Here is a 21,042-nt window from a genome sequence, read left to right as displayed (position 1 = left end):
CCCAGTATATATACTCTCTATAGGGTACAACTTGTTTACCCCAATACATTATTTCCATGATTTACTAGTTATTCTCCAGCCAATTGGTGTTTTGCCCCCTATTATCCTTAACTAAAACCAATGATATGTTTATTTTTTTCACAATATTACATCCCTATTCTCATCAATGCTTCCCTCCTTTTCCTTTCCACCTCCCATTCAGTGGCACACCACCACCAAACAAACGTTACCTCTGGTGGATATTTTCACAGGTGCTCCATGGCTGGCACTCCAGGTTTTATGTTTAGATGCCAGAGCTGTGATACATGTTTTAGACCAGTTTTGGGACCCACAAAGTCTTTACTATGAATTGACTGTTCCGGGGACCATGCTCCAGCCTAGACTTGGTCAGCAACAATGAGGATAGTTTTCTTAGAAAGTCAATGGCACATCAATCTATGTCACACCAAAGAATAGTCTCCATTACCTCAAAATTAAACATTCAACCATAGCCCTTATTCGGGAGACACATTTATCCAAAGAATAATCAAGATACTGAGCGGGTACAGTGGTAAGTAGCAGCCACCCAGTGGATCACTAAGTTTGCAAAAGGCCCTAGCTAAAAAAACTGTGGCATTGCCATTCTTATCAGGAGGACCATTTCACATATGATCCTGAGGGAACAGACTATGTTGCTATGCCTGTATGAAACTGAAAACAATAAGCACGGTATTGGTGATGGGATGGTGTAAGCCCCAAACTTTCAAGATTGTTCACTAAGATGGATCTGTGAAACTGGTGGAATTTTGCCTTAGACACCATCCTCATTAGTATTGGTGGGCTTGTCCCCTTCCCAACCCTCATATTTCATACAATAGCGCATAGAAGCTATGGTGGACATTCTAACTCAGAGGTTCTACACTAAAATATCACAATAGCTCCCTTGTTATAAATATACTCTCAATAACAAAAAAAAGAGGACTAAAGGAAACTAAGGATAGACTAAAAAATAAATTACATTTCAACTACTGAATGGGAACAGAGGCATCTGATTATCCCCATCTCCAAAGTCTATAGATTTTTCCTCCATTTCCTCTCTGTGAATTGCTCCATCGCTTCTTGTGTGTTTTTACTTTAGAACCCTTCCCCTCCATGTTTCTCTGACAAACAGTAGTGCCTAGAGAAAGCACTTCAGAGTCTTTGATATATGTAATGATCTTGAGGGCCTCACTCCAATCTGTGATTTTGGTTATTCTGCTCTCATGTAGAGCTGCTGATAAAACCTGTAAGTTAGTGTCACTGAATGTAATGCATATTTGTTTTATGTAGAGACTTGTTAGTGTACTGATGGTAACTGCCCCCTCTTGTTATTTCCAGTGCATTGCGTCATCACAAAAACAGAGGTTATGGTCCCGGGCACATCTACCTCGCTAACTTAGAAGGTTTCAAAAGTGACTGGTCCTGTCATGCAGTGTTGCAAAGCCACAGAGCAGATCCAATACTGCAAGTCTCTCCTTTCTTATTTTATCTCAACCCCTTTTCCCCCCAAGGGCCATGCTTTGTTTGAGGAGTTTCCATTCCTTGAACGGGCTCGGCCCTGAGAGGAATAGGAGGTCCAGCATTGGCTCCAGTGTCATCTCCGTGGCTGAAACCAGGTGTTTGCATGACAGAAAGCCAAGCCTTGCATGCTTCCACTGCACGGATGACATGGATGACCAGTTACATGTGCAGGATCTGCTTCAGCCACTGTCAAAGGACACCCGGGTGTTTTAGATCTCGCAAGGGCTTTAGTGAATATACAGCACGATGCTCAGTCCTTGCGACAGGAAAATCAGTTGCTTAAGGATGAACTGGTCCAATGTCATCATCGCCACTCCCCATGGTTATCTGAGAAGGGGGCTGGGGCAGATTCCATGGGTACACGTTCCTTTTTGCAACTTTCAAACTTTGATGATTTGGAAAATCAAACAAGCACTTCCCCTACCGGAACTGCTAATCGTGTTCATGTCACAGTTACTACTCCAACTCCAGTGTCTTTGGCCCAACCTAAATGATAGTCACAGATTTAATGCATTCTGGAGTCAGTGCCAGTTGCAGTTTCTTTGTAAACTCAGAGCCTTTCACTCTGATACAATTAGGATTACCTTTATCATAACCTATCTCTGGGTTACAGCTTCAAATTGGGCTATTCGACTCAATGAAAAATAATGACCCAGTTTTACATGATTTTGGTAGGTTTAAAGAGATGATGCACAGTCTCTTTGCTAAGCACACCATTATCTAGGCTAGCAACAATGGGTTGGTAAAGCTATGTCACGACAATAAGGATCATCTTACCTACATTACTGCCTTCAGTAGACTAGTTCCGGAATCCATTGGCCAAAGGGATAAAGAACCTCCCTCTTGTATAGAGAGTTAAGAGAAGATATAGAGGATTCCTTGGTGCACATTGTAGATATACCATCAGACTGTTCCGAGTTCATTGATTTAGTGCCACGCCTGCCGTGATCCGTATTCTGGATGCAGCAGGGGCAGTGCACACAGGGAATAAAGCGGACGTGGAAGCTGCTTGGCATTCGAGTTGCTTTGTGCCTGCAGCATTCTGCCATTGGGTCACTCAAATCTGCTTCCAGGTTTTCTTCATGTCTCTGTAGCATTCTCGGGGGTCTCTTGTTGGGATCCTCCTGCGGTCTTCTCATGTTGGGTTTGCCTCGTCAGATCTAGTCTTGGTAGCTCCTGCTCCATTTAGAATTCTGTCTCTCCTAAACCAGGGATGACTGCAAAACAAAGGAGAAGATAATTCATTTAAAGAATCAGCATTCTAAAGTTTGGGTAACACGGGCTGTGCACTCACATGTTATAATATTAGAAGCATCCAAAATCACTCACTTTTCCTTAAAGCCATCCAAACCCATCTTTTTCTTGCATAACTGATCTCTCGAGTCTCTTCTGGTCCGCCTATGACAGTTGCATTTTAGCGCTGGGATGCCCTGTTGCTGGGGCAGCTGTGCTCTCTACAAAACTCATAACATAACATTACTGTTTAACAATGACTCTTATCTGATAGTGTAAACCGATTTCTTGTGATGACCTTACCTATGGACAGCAAAGAAAAGACAATGTGTTGAAACTGCTTGTTACTGAAACTACATTGAAGTCTTACAGTTTTCTTTATCATTATTTTTTAAATGCTCTATATTTTTGTTTTTTTGGCTTAGGCATAGGACTAGAAAAATATACCTGTTAGAAGGTATGTGCATGATTAACTTTCATTTGACTGATTTTTTTTGTTAATTCCTGGATCTTTCTATAGGCAAAGAACAGTAAATTCTAAGGAATGTATAGTAGCTGCATGTTCTTCTTGCCAGTAAACAGAAGAGGGAATTGTTAAGGTATATGGTTATGTGTAAATTAGAGTTACTTTAAGACACACTTAAAAGATTTGCTAGTACCTTACTCCTTCTTCTCTTCTATTCCATGTAGGAAGAACCTTTACCAGGACTAGGCAGACATTACCACTACAGCACATTCTCTGTGGGACAATTGTTTTTTTCTCTTCCTTTCCCCCTCGTTCATGGTAGGCTTTGACTATTGTTGGGTTGCCTTGTTCGAGTTCAAATTTGGGAGCTAGCATTTCGAATTCCTATCGCTCCTGCGGAAAATAAGGTGAGATTCTAACATTTCATTGTCCAGTGTCCAGCTTGACCGTAGGTTAAATGAACAAAGGGGGAACTCTCCGAGGGGAACCCAGACACTAGTTGTGCGGTCTGTGAAGAAAAAGACAGAGTTCAAGAATCAGGAGGCTTCAGAACCTATGCAGATTGGGTTCCTGGGTGGTCCTCTGACCATTGAGGAAAAAGAACGTAGAAAGAAATTAAACCTGTGTTGCTAAACTGAACGGAATTCGGAAGACTCGCACCTTGACACCTGACACAATTCAGGAAAACTGGAAAGCCCAGCTGGCATCGGGGTCAATCAGCCATGTGTGGTTCTCCAAAGGACTCCCCCATTACTTGGCTAATACTTCACATAGGGTTCCACAACATTTAACAATACCAGTTATCCTTATCATTTGCACCCCAACGGAGGCAGGTACTACCAATGCTCGTAGATTCCGGTGCTACCGTAAACTTCTTAGACCTAGCCTTGGCCCATTCTTTACATATCCCACGAGTTAGGAAAAATGATCAGAGCATGTTAGAGCTGTGGATGGCTCCGAGCTCTTCTGGGATGATTGTATATCAAATGATTCCATTATCTTTACGATGTGAGAATGGGCATACAGAGACCTTGACCTTCGATCTCATAGACACACCTACTTTTGGTGCTCTTTTAGGGACCCATTGGCTTCAATTGTGTAATATCCTGTCATTGACTGGTCCGTCCAACTTGTCACCTTGGTATCAACTTGGTATTACTGTCGAACTCATTGCTATAATAAAGCACATGAAGCTCCATCTCCCTTGACTTGTGCAGTCTCAAAACCAGGACATTTGAACCAGTCTTTGATGGACAGAGGAGCTACACAACTACCTCCCCATAGGGAATTTAACTGTTGTATAGACTTAATTCCAGGTGTTGCACTGCCCTGCATTTGGGTTTAGGCTCTCTCTGAGCCAGAGACAAAAGCATTTAAATAAATACCTCAAAAACCTTAGGGTTTATACGACATTCACCTCTCCTGTGTCATTGGCACTCCTGAAGAGGGACAGTGGTTTCGGCATTCATAGACTACAGAGCATTAAACAACGTGACCATAAAAAACAGATATCTATTGCTATTGACTCCCGACTTGTTATATTCATGTTCGGAAATCCACGATGTACACCAAACTGGACTTATGTGGTGCATACCACCTTGTTCTTGCAAAAGAGGGTAACGAATGGAAGGCCATCTTTTGTGCCAAGTTCAGACTTATTGAATACACTGTGATGCCATTTGAGTTGTGTAATGCCCCAGCAGCTTTCCCGTACTGCATCAATGAGTTCCTGGTAGATTTGCTGGATATTTGCATTGTCGTATACATCGACAATGTCCTGATCTATTTACGAAAAATTACTGAACACAGAGACCATGTTAGGACAGTCTTGTAATGACTACAAGAACATGCCCTTTTTGCCAAGTTGGATACATGCACATTCCATTCCCAGCTTGTTGAGTTCATGGAATATATGCTGTTTCCAAAGGGAGTGACCACGGATAGAACAATGGTCCAGGAATCCTAGATTGGCCAGCACCTACCACGGTAAATGAAGTACAGATCTTCCTCGGTTTTTTAAACTGTCATGACCCTTCATGTGCCCTCCATCTGGTGGGCCTAGCATGCAGGGCTCATATTATTTTACCCATATTGTGCTTTACGGCATGCAATTATATCATGAAAGATGTCCTCCCTAACACCCTCATGACTGATACGTCCCCAGCATCCCTCTCAACCAAAGTTTCCCCAGCGCCCTCATGATTGATGTTCCCCGCACCCTTATAACTGATGCTTCCCCAGCACCCGCAATTTCCATTATGCTTATGCATTATGCAAGCGTTCCCCACATCCCATAAACCAAGGGATTATCTACTCTTGTTGTCCCTAGGGCCGCGGTTTGGTTTTCCATCAAATACCTGCAAGCTTCCCCCAGAGTCCCATGAGCCAATGGCAAGCCCTGCTCTCGCTGTTACTAGGGCCTTGGTTTTGTTTTCTATTATGCACCTTCATGATAAAATGATACATTTGTTTCCTGTTATTTGGTTCCAATCAACAAGTTACACCTGCTAATTTTTGAAGGTCATAGAGAGTGTACTAACACGTGTTTTCCCTCAAGGTTCAAGAACCTTCCCAACGGCCATGTGTGACACGGAATCTAGCTACATTCATTGAGTCATTGACAGGATATATAAACCCTGCCCAAACCCAAATCGTGGCTTGGCCTTGCTACCTGCAGAACAAGCTTCACCCTTCCCACTCACCTGAAGAATCTTGCAGAATATTGAATCTTGAAGAATATTGATTGCATGTAGAGACTTATTAGTGTACTGGTGGTAACTGCCCCCTCTTGTTATTTCCAGTGCATTGCATCATCACAAAAACATAAGTTCTGGTCAAAGGCACATCTACCTCGATAATGTAGAAGGTCTCAGAAGTGACAGATCCTGTTACACAGTTTGGCACAGCTGCAGAGCAGATCCAATACCACAAGTCTCTCTTTTCTTATTTCATCCGAACACCTTCTCCCCGCAAGGGCCATGCTTTGTTTAAGGAGTTTCTGTTCCTTGAACAGGCTAGGCCCTGAGAGGGATGGGAGGTCCTGCTTCAGCTTCACTTTTGTCTCTGTGGCTGGAACCATGTGAGTGCATGACAAGCGCCATTACATTGCTCAGATGTCAAATGAGCACATCTATTCAATACTGTAAACATATTTTTGTTTTCCTCTGCCTTTAACATGCTCGCTGCCTTAAAGAAGCTTCAATTGACTGTCTTTCTGCCTCGTTTTTTTAATTTAAACGTGTGCTCTATGCAGCATTTCTTTATCTTTTCCAGAAATGGAATGCCTCTTCAGCTGTGTGTTGAATACTCTCTCAAATGTAATTTGACTGCTTTTGTTATTACCCAAACCTCCCAAAAACTAATCCCAAGGTTTTTACAACATTTTAACCTTTTGGATCTAGTTGTACGTTTAACTGGAGACATCCAAACTGACGAAATACCCCATTGTTTAAAAGTAAGTAAGGACAACAACTTTTAGTGTGGATTAACACACATTAATTGGCAAAATGCAAGTGGGATAAGCGATTTGTTGCAGTTGAGAGTAGTCTTTGTTTTAAGTGAGGTCAAGTGAGAACTTACAAAAATGCCACAATGGCTTCTTGGAACACAATTTTTCTACAACATCTTTGTGCATGGAGAAATATATAACATTATAATCCCATCAGGCACAAATTGCACAGACTGCTAATGAATAAGCATTAGATTCTTTTAACGAAATTACTGCACAGAGGAGTGTTGCACTATGCTTGCCCTGCGGCCCTCTCCCACCTTCTGTCTGAGTATTGTAGCCAAGTATGGGTCTGCAAGGCATTTGTGAACACTCTCCTTATGGTAAAAAATTTTGGAAACTTCTTTCCCTCTTCCTTTTTATTTCCAACTCTCACAATGTTTCAAGAATGACCACATTCCCTTTGCCCAGACATACATGCTGATGTGTTTGGTATGTGTGGCCTGGCTTGTGGTGTTTTCTTAGGTTAAAGTGAACTGGCAGAAACTTCAAACATGCAATTTCTTCAATATTAACAACTGTCAGTATTTCTGTGGGTTCTCAATGCACGTCAGCCTAGATATGTAATGGAGCAATACTGTAATGACACATTTAAAAAATATATTCTGCCTCTTTGTGAGCAGTTGAGCAACAAATGTATCACATTCTACATAAACATATAAAGAGAGTCATTTAGAATTTGGTGAAAAAGGATATCTGCTTAAAATGGCAGATGACCTGGTCTAAAAACTCTTGGTTACCCTCCCCGATTTGAGGTGAAGAGTCACTGGGTTTCCAGTGGCAGAGCCTCAGCTGGCTCATGGAGGAAACCTCAGATCCGCAGCCCATCCACCCTAGAACTGCAGGTTCAATTGGCGGTCGCCCCACTCTATTTTTGGTAGGGCGACATTCACTCAATTTCCCTAACTGGTACGTCCATGTGAAACTTGGTGGTCCCAGGAAGGGAAAGTGCATAACAGCCCCGATGCGTAAAAAGGAAATTTCCAGTGAATCAGGCCATATCATTTTGTTCTGCGAGAACAAACTCCCACTTTGAGAGTTTTTTCTTTAAAAACAAAGGGGCATATTACCAAGCAATAGCGATAATTATCGCTATTGCTTGGTTAGAGACAAAAATTTACCTCAGCGCTGCGGCGATTTTTACAGCAAATAAACTTTGGTATTACCAAGGTTTAACGCAAATGCGATAAAAATCGCCGCAAAGCATGACTATCGCTGAAAAGTCAGCGATATTCATGCATTACCAAGCTAATGCTCTTAGCCATGTTATCTACCTCCCATTGGATAACATGGCTAAGAACTGCTCAGGGCAGGGCTTAGCTTTTGGAGATATTCGCGCTTAGCGCGAATATCTCCAAAAGTTGATAATAGGAGATAGCGATGTTAGCGACTGTTTTCAGTCGCTAACCTCTTGGCACGCCCACTTTGCATGTCATTAGTGATAAATATCACTGACATGCAAAGTGGGGCCCAAGATGGTCGCTATCTCCTACTAGCTGTCGCTAACTGGTGTTAGCGACAGCTAGGTAATAGGGAGATCATTTTATCTCCGCTTTCTTGGCTTTTAAAGCCAAAAAAGCGGAGATAAACCCCCTTGATAATATGCCCCAAAATACTTCGCAGAGAGGGTGCATCAAACATGGTGCCTGCTCGCCTAAGTAACACTGCCTTCAATAGATTTGCTGCAGCTTGTCAGAATGAGTTGTAGCATCACACATAGAAGATACAGGAACCAGTCTTTGACTAGTTAAACAACCAATTACCACTAATTTCAGAGAAAGAAAGCTGTTTCTCAGATTTGTTTTTTAGAGAACAGTATCCTCTTTCTGGACATATGGGAAAACCAAGAACGTTTCTTAAAATGACCAGTTGAATACTTAACCAAAGGTAGGCTACTAACAACTGCAAACAGTTTCTTTAAATGGAGTGTGAAGACAGGGCTGCATCTGTTCACAACTTTACTTTTAGCCAAATAAAACTGTTCAATTTGACCTTTGCTTATCCCTAAAGAAGACACGTTTTACTAAGAAACTGACGCACCTTCAATGAAAAGGTAAAAGTCCTGCTGCATCAAGATAGTGAGTGAGGCTTCCTAAACTTGTTTCTTAAAAATCAGGTAATTATTTGGAGATTCGAGGGTGGGATTCTCCGTTTTCTAATTTGACAGATGTCCTGTCTGCTTTATTACAACTGCACTATAACCTATGGCATTTCCAATATGACCGGTGAAGTATTCCATCAGCCACACTCTAAATAAGCCCATCATTTCTGATAACAGTTCTGTGATGTAGAACATCACACTGAAATGCACAAATTCCACCACAACAAGTGGCGATTACACATCCATTAATGGATAAGGTTTACTAAGATAATATTGAACACATGAACTAAGCTAATGAAAGGTTGCAAAACAAGGAAACCAATACTCTTAATAGAAGGGAGATATGTGAAAATGTGAGAAAAACCAGGTACTACATTTCCAGACATGAGGAGGGGTTGCTATGTGTTAATCATTTCCACCAATACAAACACATGAGTGTTAAGATGGAAAATGTATTCACTTGCAGAACCAAACCAAGAGTTAAACCCGGAAGGAAACAAACACAATACTAAAACCCAAGTAAAGAATGACCAAAGGCCATCAAGGGTGTCTAAGAGTTAACCACACTTGAAATTAGAAAAAAGCAGTTTCTTGATGTGAGAGGGATTTATGGTGCATGGGAATTGAGGACATTTTAACGTAGCACTGTAAGAAAGAAAATAGCAATCGAGTTGCACTGGTAGAGCAATGAGAACTAGGGGCCTCATTTATGAGCCCTTGCTTCACTTTTACACTGCTGGTGCGTCACTTTTTGTGACGCACCAGTGGCTTAAAAAATGCGCCTTGTTGCGTCATATTTACAAAGTGACGCATCTAGGTAGATGCGTCACTTTGTAAACCCCTGCGCCACATTATACCTGCGCCAGGTATAATGTATGCAAGGGGGCGTATTGACGCAAGGAAGGGTCGTAGAAGTGACGCAGTGAAATCTATGAGATTTCACTGTGACACTTTTAGGACACTGTTGCGTCAAAATCCTGCGCCTGCCTCACAGCAGGCGTGAGACTGACGCAGGCCCTTTCACATGGGGCTTGCCCCATGTGAAAGGACGCATTGCTGGAGTTGCGTCACTTTTGTGACACACTCCAGGGATGCATCACTTTTGCGCTAACAGATACGTCAGAAATACTGACGTATCTGTAACTCTTTGTGACATGATGCGTCATACTGTAAATATGATGCATCATTGGTGTCGCAAGGAGGGCGCAATGAAAAGTGACGCATCGCTGTTTTCATGCAGCTATGCGTCATTTCTCATAAATGAGGCCCCAGGCATGTGAGAATCACGCAAAGTTACAGAAGAACTCCATGAGAATCCACGGAGTTCCACCAATAGGTGGCAAAATGCATGTGACACTGCTCACACTCCCAAAAACACACAGGAAAATGAAGAAAAAGTACTTTAAAATAAGGCCCCAGTCCTTCCAAAAATATGCAAACTTTGTCCCTTAAAAAAAACTAAAAAAAGGTAATGCAAAATAGGCCCCTACTGCAAATCAGGGCCACCCGCAACCAAATAAAAAAATGTAACAACTGCTCTAGTTTGTAAGTCTCACCAGAAGTCCCCCTAGGTACTGCAAATTGCACTAGGGTTGCCAAATCTCATTTGCGTTTGCCAGCTTGCACTCTGAGAACTCATGTTGTTCCCATTGTCATCGCGTTGCAGGAACAGGAATAAAATTCTACCAAGCGGCGATTGATGGATGTTGGCGGGAACTCCATGTTACATTAGTTTTGTGAAGTTGCCAAAATTCTCCAATTCCACTTGCAGAATTAAAATTCCACCCGGTACTAATGAGAACATAAAATTCCAGGTTCACAAATGGTTAGATCAAAAAAGGCATAACGAATGTAAAGCTTAAGTTAATTTTCTATTTTTATTTTTTGCTGACGGTATTCACATTATTATTACTTACATATGTTTAACATTTCAACTTTTGCAGTACATATGCCAGGCCCTTAGAAACCTTTGGAAAAGCGAAATACCTTTGATCAGATGATCCATAGAGACACTGTCCAGACCCCTTATTTTGGAATGCCCCCAATTACAAAGAACGACATTCTCCAATTAACCAAGGCTGGACTGACCATTTTACCACTCTGTAATGTTCCTGGGAGGCTGCATGTTAGAGGGCTGATTTCAAGAAGAATGGGCTGCCATGGCCCAAACAACCAGGTATAAGCTCCAGCTACCACTATCATTACAACTGGTTCCAACCACCTCAGGGGTCGTCTTTTTTAGGGGAGGCCCAATGGAGACCCCCAGAGGAAAAGGATACAACTCGAACCAAGGCTCACAGGGGCTAAGAACAAAGGGGACAGAATTGGGAAAGGAGGCAGAACCCGGGGACAGAAACAAGTTTGGTTCCCCCCAGAGAACCATGTGGCAATCCAGACCCAATGACATCTCCACAGGTGGTAAATAGACAAGAAAGTACCATCATTAATTTGTCTTCCCACAAACTCACAGAAGACGAAGTGAAGGTTCTAAGCAAAGGACTGTTGTTTGTACCCACCGCCCACCCCAATCAATTTAACATCAAGGAGGAACTACACCGTTTTTTCAGGAAGGTTATACTCAGAAACTTCCTCAGACATTCTCCCTCGCTCCCATCTGACTCCCACACGGGCTAGAGAGTACCATCAACATTTATGGCGCTTGCACACTATGTATCGCACAAGATACTTTTATATGAGAGTGTTGTTCTAAGGGACGTTTCAATCATAAAATTAAGAAATCTGAAAGAGAGGCACTGAATTCCCTGAAAGCCAACCAACTTATTGTAATCAAACCAGCCAACAAAGGCAGAGGAATTGTGGTGAAGAATACTACGGACTACAAATCAGAAGTTTACACTCAATTGAGGGATGGTGTCAGTTTCACTCATAAGAATGCTGACCCCACCAACGAAATAAGTAAACAGATTTTGAAAGTCACGAAACAGGGACGTAAAGAAGGCTTCCTGTCTGACCTGGAATACAACTATTCGAACCAGAAACAAACATGATTACTGACCATCTATACCTTGCCTAAAGTGCACCAGAACCTGGAACATCCACCGGGATGCCCATAGTTTCAGGATGTGGATCCCTGTTGGAACTACTATGCAAGTATGTGGATTTCTTCCTAAAGCCTTGCGTGGAGGCCACTCGATCTTACCTACGAGACACCATGGAGGCAATCAGATTGGTGAGCAATTTACCTTTTGGTCCCATGCACCAACTACTGGTCACTTTGAACATTGTTTCTTTGTACACAAGTATTCCACAGTTACCTGCCTTAGAAGTCATGTGAGCAACAAGAGACCATTACCGGCACTGGTTCCGACAGAGTTCATCACTAAGCTCTTGGAGATCACAATGATCCATAACTTCTTTTTCTTTCAAGGAGAATACTATCTACAAATGAAGGGAGTTGCCGTGGGTTCAAGCTTTGCAGCAGATGTGGCCATTCTGTACACGGACAATTTTGAAAACACTTTCCTTTAGAACAAAGCCAACCCCCACATAGGCCACATAACCTTCTGGAAATGCTATATAGATGACATTTTGCTCATCTTGATGGGGAGTCCCTCTAAGCTTGAGGCATTCTTTTTGTGGCGGAACCAGAGATCCACTGATATCAAGTTTACAATGCACTCGGACTCAAAGACAATTGACTTCTTGGATATTTCAATCAAGACAGAGAACAACTTACTGTACACTACCATCTTCAGGAAACTTTTTAAAAGGAATACACTACTGAGGTACAATAGTCATCACCCCAGAGGGTTGAGGGACAACTTGCCCTTTGGACAATGTCTCAGGATCCGTCGGAACTGTTCACGCAAAGAGGAATACTTGGGAGAGTCAGAGTACCTCGCTAATCGTCTCATCGAGAGGGGGGTATCTGAAGAGATTAGTCAAATGAGCCTGTAAATGGGCATGGTCAACCTGAGAAAGACTCTTTTTATGGCAAAGTCACGCTTTATTGATCCTACAAACAGAATGATATGAGTTACCACCTACTGTACCCATAGCAACGCAATCAGACGAATTGTGAACCACCATTGGAAACTCATCTTGGATGAGCTAGAACTGGTTGAACCCCCTATGCACTGATTCAAGAAGGGAAAAAGCATACGTGACCATATGGTCCGTTCACTTCTAGAGACACCACCGCAACCTTTTATTTGGACTCAGTGGCACCTACCAGGGATAGCGGGACATTACAAATGTGGCCAATGCAAAGCATGCAGTTTGACCATCGAAACAACACAATTGAGCTACAAACACCACACAGTCGACTTTAAAACCCACCAAACTGCAACACTACTGACATAATTTATGCCATTATGTGCCCTTGCAATCAGATGTACATAGGGTAGACACGCCAGAAGGCAAAGTGCGTATCCTAAAGATTTGTATGCAGGGTTAGGTGTGCTGTTGTTGGGGCACTTCTGATAGAACATTTTCAGACAGTGAACCACCCACCATAAAGTATCAAATGGGTGGGCCTTGAAAAGATTTCGTTAGGGATCAGGAGAGGGGACATCAACTTTGTTCTCGACACCCGTGAGTACAAGTGGGTGCACTCCTTAGATACAGTCCGAAATGGGTTAAACAAGTTGGATGCCACCAGCGCACAGCTGTCATGTCTTTCCAATGAATGAACCTGTTTGTTTCCAAATGAATGGACATGTTATGTTATGTAATGTATCGTGCCAGAGTTTGATGGCGAAGTGTTACACCATTGATCGCTTTCCCAAGCCTATATGTTTAGATTGCTGCATGATCAATTTCCATCTGTTTTGTATAAACGCATCTGTGATTCATTACAATCATGTATGAGAGATAGCACTCATGTAATTCATCTGATCAACCTGACATCTCAAAGAAACTGTTAGGTAAAGATCACATAATCATTATTCCCCCACTCGATTAAATCATACCCGCCCACACGGCGGCGCTAACCAGGGTCAGGGTGGCTTTCCCACTCGTTTGGATGACCGGTCAGCTCACAGGCTGACACCCGCCGAGTTATGTCAGCATCTAGCAGCTGATTGGCGTGTGCACGTTGACAGCCACGCAGCTTCTATTTAATCCGGACATGGCAACAGCTCCGCTAGCGAGTCAAAAGGCTGATTTTGAACAAGTGCGAAGTATGTTCCTTTCCCCGTTCCTCTCTATGCCATTTGATTAGTTACCTGTCTATACCTTGAGGGACATGGTGAGGTTAATTTTCCTTTCCTGTGTTTCCTCACTAGATCGCATATGAAGCTTTCTGATTAGTTCTGCCCTCTAATTATCATGCAAGTTCCTTGATATCTATTGAGTAAGTCTGTTAATTTCTATGACACTGGGGACGGGAATTAAGGTTACAAATTTCTTTCACATCCTAGACCATATTTGTGCTGATATTCCTTTAATGTTTATTTTCAGCACCACCAGAGGTACTGATTCGTCTCTACGACATAGGAGCTTGTAGGCCCAACACTTTATGCATTTCCACTAGATTCTTCTAGGTGGACAGTAGGGTAATCATTATTGCCTATCTTTGATTAATGAATTTCGGTTATTTTGACCATCACCTGAATTACCAAGGCCAATTCTATTTTAAACCATCCCTAGGTGTCTCCCTTTGTCCTGATGAAGACCCTACTGCAAGGACTTGAATTCCCCACACACACCCTTCGGGTCGAAACTTTGACAGTTTTAGCTGTTTTCCATGTATAGATTACAGCGATTAATTCACTGAGTCACTAGAATACTATGGTTCTCATGTTTGTTTAGCCTTGATAGTGGCTGGATAGGTCACCAATTTTTTTGATGTATATACTGCACATTGCCCTTCCTTTTTCACCAACCTTCCCTATCGCACATTGTTGTACACTCCCTCCTCCCCCTCTGGAGCACCTCTTCACAATAATGCATTGTGCTGTTATTGTATATGAATATCATCATGTGTTAAACACAAATAAATTGTAATTTTGATTTATTCAAAGGTGATGTTGAATCCAATACTGAGTTTGTTTTCACTGTGACCGTTTTGTTTTGTAATGACCAAACATGGTTCTGTGCTAGTTAAGCCTTCTGCAGTGAAGGGATAATTTGAACATTTTGGCCAGGGCTGGGTTTTGGTTTTCTGTCCAACCCCAGAACCTAGTTGAACTCCTTCTAAACCCAGAGAACTTCACTGTCATCCCGGCGATACATGTTAGCCACTGTCACAATATTCTCTCATTACACCAGCACCGGAAGTCCCTGGATATGAATATGAAAACTCCACCAAGATCTGAGTACTGCAAACTGTTCCCTCCAGTTGAAAGAACATTGCCAATACATAAGAAACCAGAAGCCATGTATCAACAGTTCTCAGAGATTGGCTCCCCATCTGAAGGAGCTGCCATTAGTAGTCATTAAAATTGGGGTATGGTGAAGGAGTCAGAGGTCAGATCAACTGGATCGAACCACAAGTGGAGAGATTTCATAGTACTGGAACCAATGTATACAATAGAAGGTGAGATGCACAAACCCATTTCTCCCCAATTCCTCAAGTAACTGCATGCAGGTGCCAAAGGTAGGACTTAAATGGGTTACAACAACTGGAAGATCCTCAATGCCCTGGACCCACAAAATGAGCCATGTTCAGGCCTGTCCTTAAACAAACTCCTATGAACACCAAGCCATGTGAAGGTGATATTTAGCACTTTTCATGTTGTGGAGAGATCTGTGTTGACTTAGACAAGACCATACTACTTCCAATCACTCTGGAGTCTGCATTCTTGAGAGCATGGGGTAGCCTATCACCCAAGCAAGGTTAAATTGCACAACTTTGCAGATGAATAAGAATCACCAAAAGAGCCACAATCTATGTAAAGACTCAAGTGATTGAATGATGGTCAAATTGACGTTTACAAAATGTAAGTGATGACACTGAAAATAGAACTTTAGGAACAACTGATATCTGTATGCCAGAGGGATGTGAGAGAAGGCATCCATCAGAATCATTGTCACCAGGAAATCCTCTGAAGACATCAGTGGTACGACCCCCTGTAACGTTTACATATGGAAAGGTGTTGATATCACCCAGCTGTGGTTGGTTGTCAGTCTATGGCAATTCAGAAGCCCCACAAGATTTTTGGGACTCGAAAGAACATGGAGTACAAATGGTCCATTCTCCAAACATGGTATTAGGAATATCTCCCTCTTGTAATGCATATCCTGAAAAGTCACGGAGAATGCAGTCATTTTTACTGGACATCATGGCCAGGAATTGGACCCATCAGTCTTGAAGGAGAGAAGTGAATTTAATTGGATAACTGAAGCACCCAGGAGTCTGAAGTAGATTCTTTCATGCTGCTTGGCAAAAAGTGCTGGACGTGACCTCCTACGAGAAAGCTATACCCTGAGAACTATTTTCCACTGCGCTGATAAGAATGTGTTGATAGGGGCCATCGAGGGAGGAACAAGGCGGCGGGCTGACGCCCGTCGCTGGAGCTCTAGAGTAGCGAGATAAGAATCAACACCATTATGTGATAGCCCACCACACGAGCCAACTATACGTACTAGAAAAGGTACTTGAATCGCTGCAGGTATTCATGTAAAAATCCATCATTGTTCATAATGTTGTTTTTTTTGTTTTCTGCTACACTGCTGCTGCCGTTGCTGAGCCACGTATACACTGTTCTTCACTAACTGCTGCATTACCACATGGGGCTTGGCGCAGTGGAGTACAGCGGATTTGGGGGGCGGCGTACTGAGCTGTGGCGAAGGATACAGACCGCGGTTACCTGGATCTGCTTCTGGGCCAGAGGGGGCAGATTCAGAACAGCACGCTGGAAGGCGGTGAAACTCAAGGAAGACTCAATTTTTCGGGACTCTCCTCTAGGCTGCTCGGAGACCAAGGTAAGGTGTGTGCTTAGCAGGAGGAAGACTCAGCAGATGGAAAAAGTGCAGTTCACTTCCTGCCTCGGGTCATCCTGTAGTTTCTACGATTTAGTGCTCATGAAGAAGGGAAAGAGTCAGGAGGAGCGCACTGTAACTGTGGAGGTGTGGGCAGAGCAACAGTTGAGGTAAGAGGCTCCGGGTATACCTCATAAAGATACCAGTAACCCACCAGTTAAAGGGGTGCCAAACTTTCTCTTGAGGAATAGGTACCAGTTGCTTTCTAAGCTGGATGCGAAAAATAAGGGAAAACTGGATGTGGAGAGAAAAACTCTAGGAGAAGTGCTTCCAGTTACTCCTAAGAAGAAGGTGACAAAGTTAGGGGAGAACAAAAAGCAACAGGAGGCCAAGGCGGTCGTTTACAAGTAAAGACCACCACCTCTCTGAAATCTTATTTTAAAATAAGGAGCAGGTGGCGATTTCCATAAAGGGGCAGCAAGGCTTACAGCAGACTTTGTTGTGAATGTATATAGGACCCTAATTAGATATTCGCGATTTATGCCCTTATGTGGTTATAACAAATCATATACTTATAAAGGCATGAGAATCATATCCATATTAAGTCATAGCCAATGCAGTCCAAATACGGCAAGGCTACTCCCATAGACTCCTAGAAAGTATAACGCGTTCTTAAACAAACCAAGCCTCCAGCAGCCCGGGAATTCCCCCTGCTTCTGTTTTGATTTGTCCTAGAAATCCTGAGAGTCCTGAAAGAACTGCCAGTTCTTAGTGACGTCTTATGTCCAACCTTACGTCAAACTCGGCACCTTCCAGGTATAAATATACCAACATCTGCCTTAAGCAACACACAGTGGTTGGAGCAGATCGTCTATCTACTTGCCCGACGCCCTGCTGATGCGAGTGCCGAAGGAAGGCGACCCTCCCTGCTAACGCACTGAGAGAGACGCTGTCTTTTCTCCTGCTGAGGAATCCAGCTCCAGTGTTTCCCTGATACCCTCGCGGGTTACCGGGAGATCGAGTCCTGAGAGAGAGATACAAGACCTCCTTCATTCTATACCCAAGGTACGGAGCTGATTAGACCCATAGAGAATTCTTGATTCAGATTCTTGGCAAAAACTGTGACTAATCTACTCCTTCCCTGTACTAGGCTTAGGTTAGGTACATTGGGGTAGGCGTATCTTAGAAACACCAGTTGAGTACGTTTAGTCATTATTTTATCATTGTGTGTATTTCATCCATTTTAAGTATCTTATGGTTTAGAAACCATATAAATGCTTTTACAGTATTATTTCATAATACTCCTTTTACTGTACGCACTTTACTTTATGACAAGTATTGCAATTGTGGCAATTCATTTCTCTTGCATGAGAAAGAAGACTGCTCAATAAATAATCCTTTTATTGAAAACGCCCGTCTCTCTATTTCTCTGCATCTCTGGTGAAACGAAGCATGCACGATTGACTGAGTAAAATAGCTATCTATTGTTTACGCTACTCTGGAGATATATTCCTTATTGCAGGGGGAATAAAGTTGTCATGTGATATGGTTGTCAGAAGCTAATCCCTTCTTGTCTATTCAGGGAAGCTAAACACTTTCCTGTTTACTCGAGAACGTTTCTAGTGACCTCTGAGCTAGCTGGCACACCCAATTAAGTCTAACATATTCAATAGAGACCTAGTCGACCTCAGTCCTATGTCTAAACTATCATTTATGGTATTCCAATGCGCAGAGCCTATTGGGAATATAGGAACTACACTACATGGCGCCCAACGTTTGGTAAGGCGATAATTTAACGCTAGATACTAGAGTAACTCAGTCGTGCTTTTCACACAGACCCCTTTTTCCCGTAAAAATTCCAATAGACGTCTGGAGTGGGTAAAAGGTTAATCTCCGCCAAAACTTAGTAGGAAGAGATTCCTATGTATTAGTCTTTGGTTTAGTCAACGTTGAAGGATACAGTGTTCCAAAAATATTGTGCACATAATCTTTGTTTCCTTGAAACTTGATCTACAAACCTTCAGTCAGTAAAATGTCAGAAAGTGACAATGAAAGGGAGAGAGCTAGACTAGCAGCTGAACTTTTGACGGAAGACACAAGTCCCCAACAAGAACAACCGGATGCAATACTCATCCCGGTAAATGTAAGGAAAACTTTAACTATAAAACTTATAGAAAATAGAGTATCATCAAGAGGTGGTACAGTCACATTTGTTGTCGAGGCACATGAATATCGGCAGACAGAGGTATTCTATTCATGGATAATTTTTCCAGCAGCAAATGCTGTAACACACGAGTTCCACTACTACAAAGCAGGGGAACCTCCAGCGGAGTACGTTCCTTTCGAGGAAATTGAAATTCCAATAACTTACCAGGAGCATGAGCTCTGGTTTAATGGCGCCCTAAAACATCGGTTCTAGCCAGCTATACACCTAATCCTGACATTGAAGAAATGTCAGACAGAAAACTCTTAGTTCAACTAAAACAATTAATTAAAATACATAGACAATTGGTACAATATATCATGCGGACTTTAACAGTCCAACCAGCAATAAAAATTCCACAGCACGCCCCTCACCAGGGGAACACAAATAAAATAACACCACAGACAATTCAATCAGTCATTGGTAAAATACCCGCAAAAAGGGAACAAATTCCGTTCTGGTTAGCTCAAAAAATTACTCAGATAGAGGCAGTATTTCCTGATACTACCCCTCATGAAAGACACAGAATTCTGACAATCTGCCTGCCAATGGGGATTGCACCACATGTGGAGGACTGTGACACTTGGGGAACAGTCTTTGCTTCAATCTACACAAAAACACATGGTGTTCCGTCTATGGCGGTTATACCAGATGTACTAAGACAGATTCAAAATGAATATTGTCCAGAACCTGCTTTAACTCTAGGTATGAAATTACTGAAAGACTTTAAGTAAGTCTCGGCTATACTACTACCCAACATAAAAGGAGAAGCAGCATCCGTGGCAATCCGCCAGAAATTAAAAGAAACAGATATAGCAGACCAACCTTTTGAACTTGCCAGAATAATTGAAAAATCTTATGAAGAATTAGGTAGAGACAGTTTAGGTGGTAATCCACTAAAACCACAACTAAATGAAAATCCTGAAAAGACTTTCATTAAAAATAATCTCAATTCTAAGGGTGGGCGTAGTTCGCGAAGTTGCGCTACGCGAAGCTATGCGAAGTGCACTTCGCACTACGCGAACTTCACGTAGCACTACGCGAGCTGCGTAGTAGCATGTTCGCACTGTGCAAGATGCGTTTTCAATGATTGCACAGTGCGGACAAGCATCCGGCACTGTGCAATCATTGAAAACGGCATCTTGCACAGTGCGAGCTGTAGTTTTCTGCTGCTCAGGTAGATTATTACTCGAGCGGCAGCTTTCTCAATGCCAACTGGTAGTTTCTCATTGAGAGCGGTCGCAGGCATGCGCATCCACTCACAATGAGAAACCTTACCTCCCCGCATTGAGAATCTAGCCGGGATGTCATTTTGCTTGCTCGCGGTCGCGAACATGACGTTCAGGACCGCGAACAAGCAAAAAATGAGCGCTGCACTACGCTACGCTGCACTACGCATGTTTGCACTGTGCTACGTGCAGCTCGCGTAGTGCGAAGTTGCGCAAACTTCGCAAACTCCGCAAGCGTAGCGTAGTGCTTCGCCCAGGGTTACTCGATTCTCAAAAGAAGAAATGGGAGGGTAATAAGCAAACCTCTCCCAGAGAAAAACATTTTCAGACCAGAGGAAGGTCTCCCCAACGAAGAGAAAGATCTCCGAAGGGGGAAGGGGGGGGGGGGGGCAAGTCTCCACAACGGGAGCCCTCTGAAAAAGATATAACCTTAGAAATAGGGAAAATTTGAGAAAACCTGACAGATATCAAGATATTGATACACGTCCCTCTCGATCTTTTCAGACTTCCGCACAGAAATCGGAAAGAAGAGGACGGTCAGTACATAAAGAAGAACGCGTCAAGTCTAAAGACAAAGAACCTGCTCATCAAAGTAAAAAATTACAATTTCCCAAAAAGAAGGTAGCCAGTATTAAAATAAAACATGCCGAGGATCATGAGGACACAACTCAAGAACGGAGAGTGGGCCCAAACAATGCTAGACAGCGCAGCAGAAGTGACCATAGCTCGCAAGATCCTGATGAATCTTCTGGAGACAGTGGACAGGAATGAATACATTCAGGTGGAAACTGCAGACACCAGAGTTAGCGTGCCCCATAAACTATATGAAATAACATTACGTATAGAGGGAGATAAAACTAGGAAAATAAAAGGTCTCTT

This window comes from Lissotriton vulgaris, chromosome 8, assembly GCF_964263255.1.
Source record: "Lissotriton vulgaris chromosome 8, aLisVul1.2, whole genome shotgun sequence".
NCBI classification, from domain to species: domain Eukaryota; kingdom Metazoa; phylum Chordata; class Amphibia; order Caudata; family Salamandridae; genus Lissotriton; species Lissotriton vulgaris.
This window is presented reverse-complemented; position numbering follows the sequence as displayed.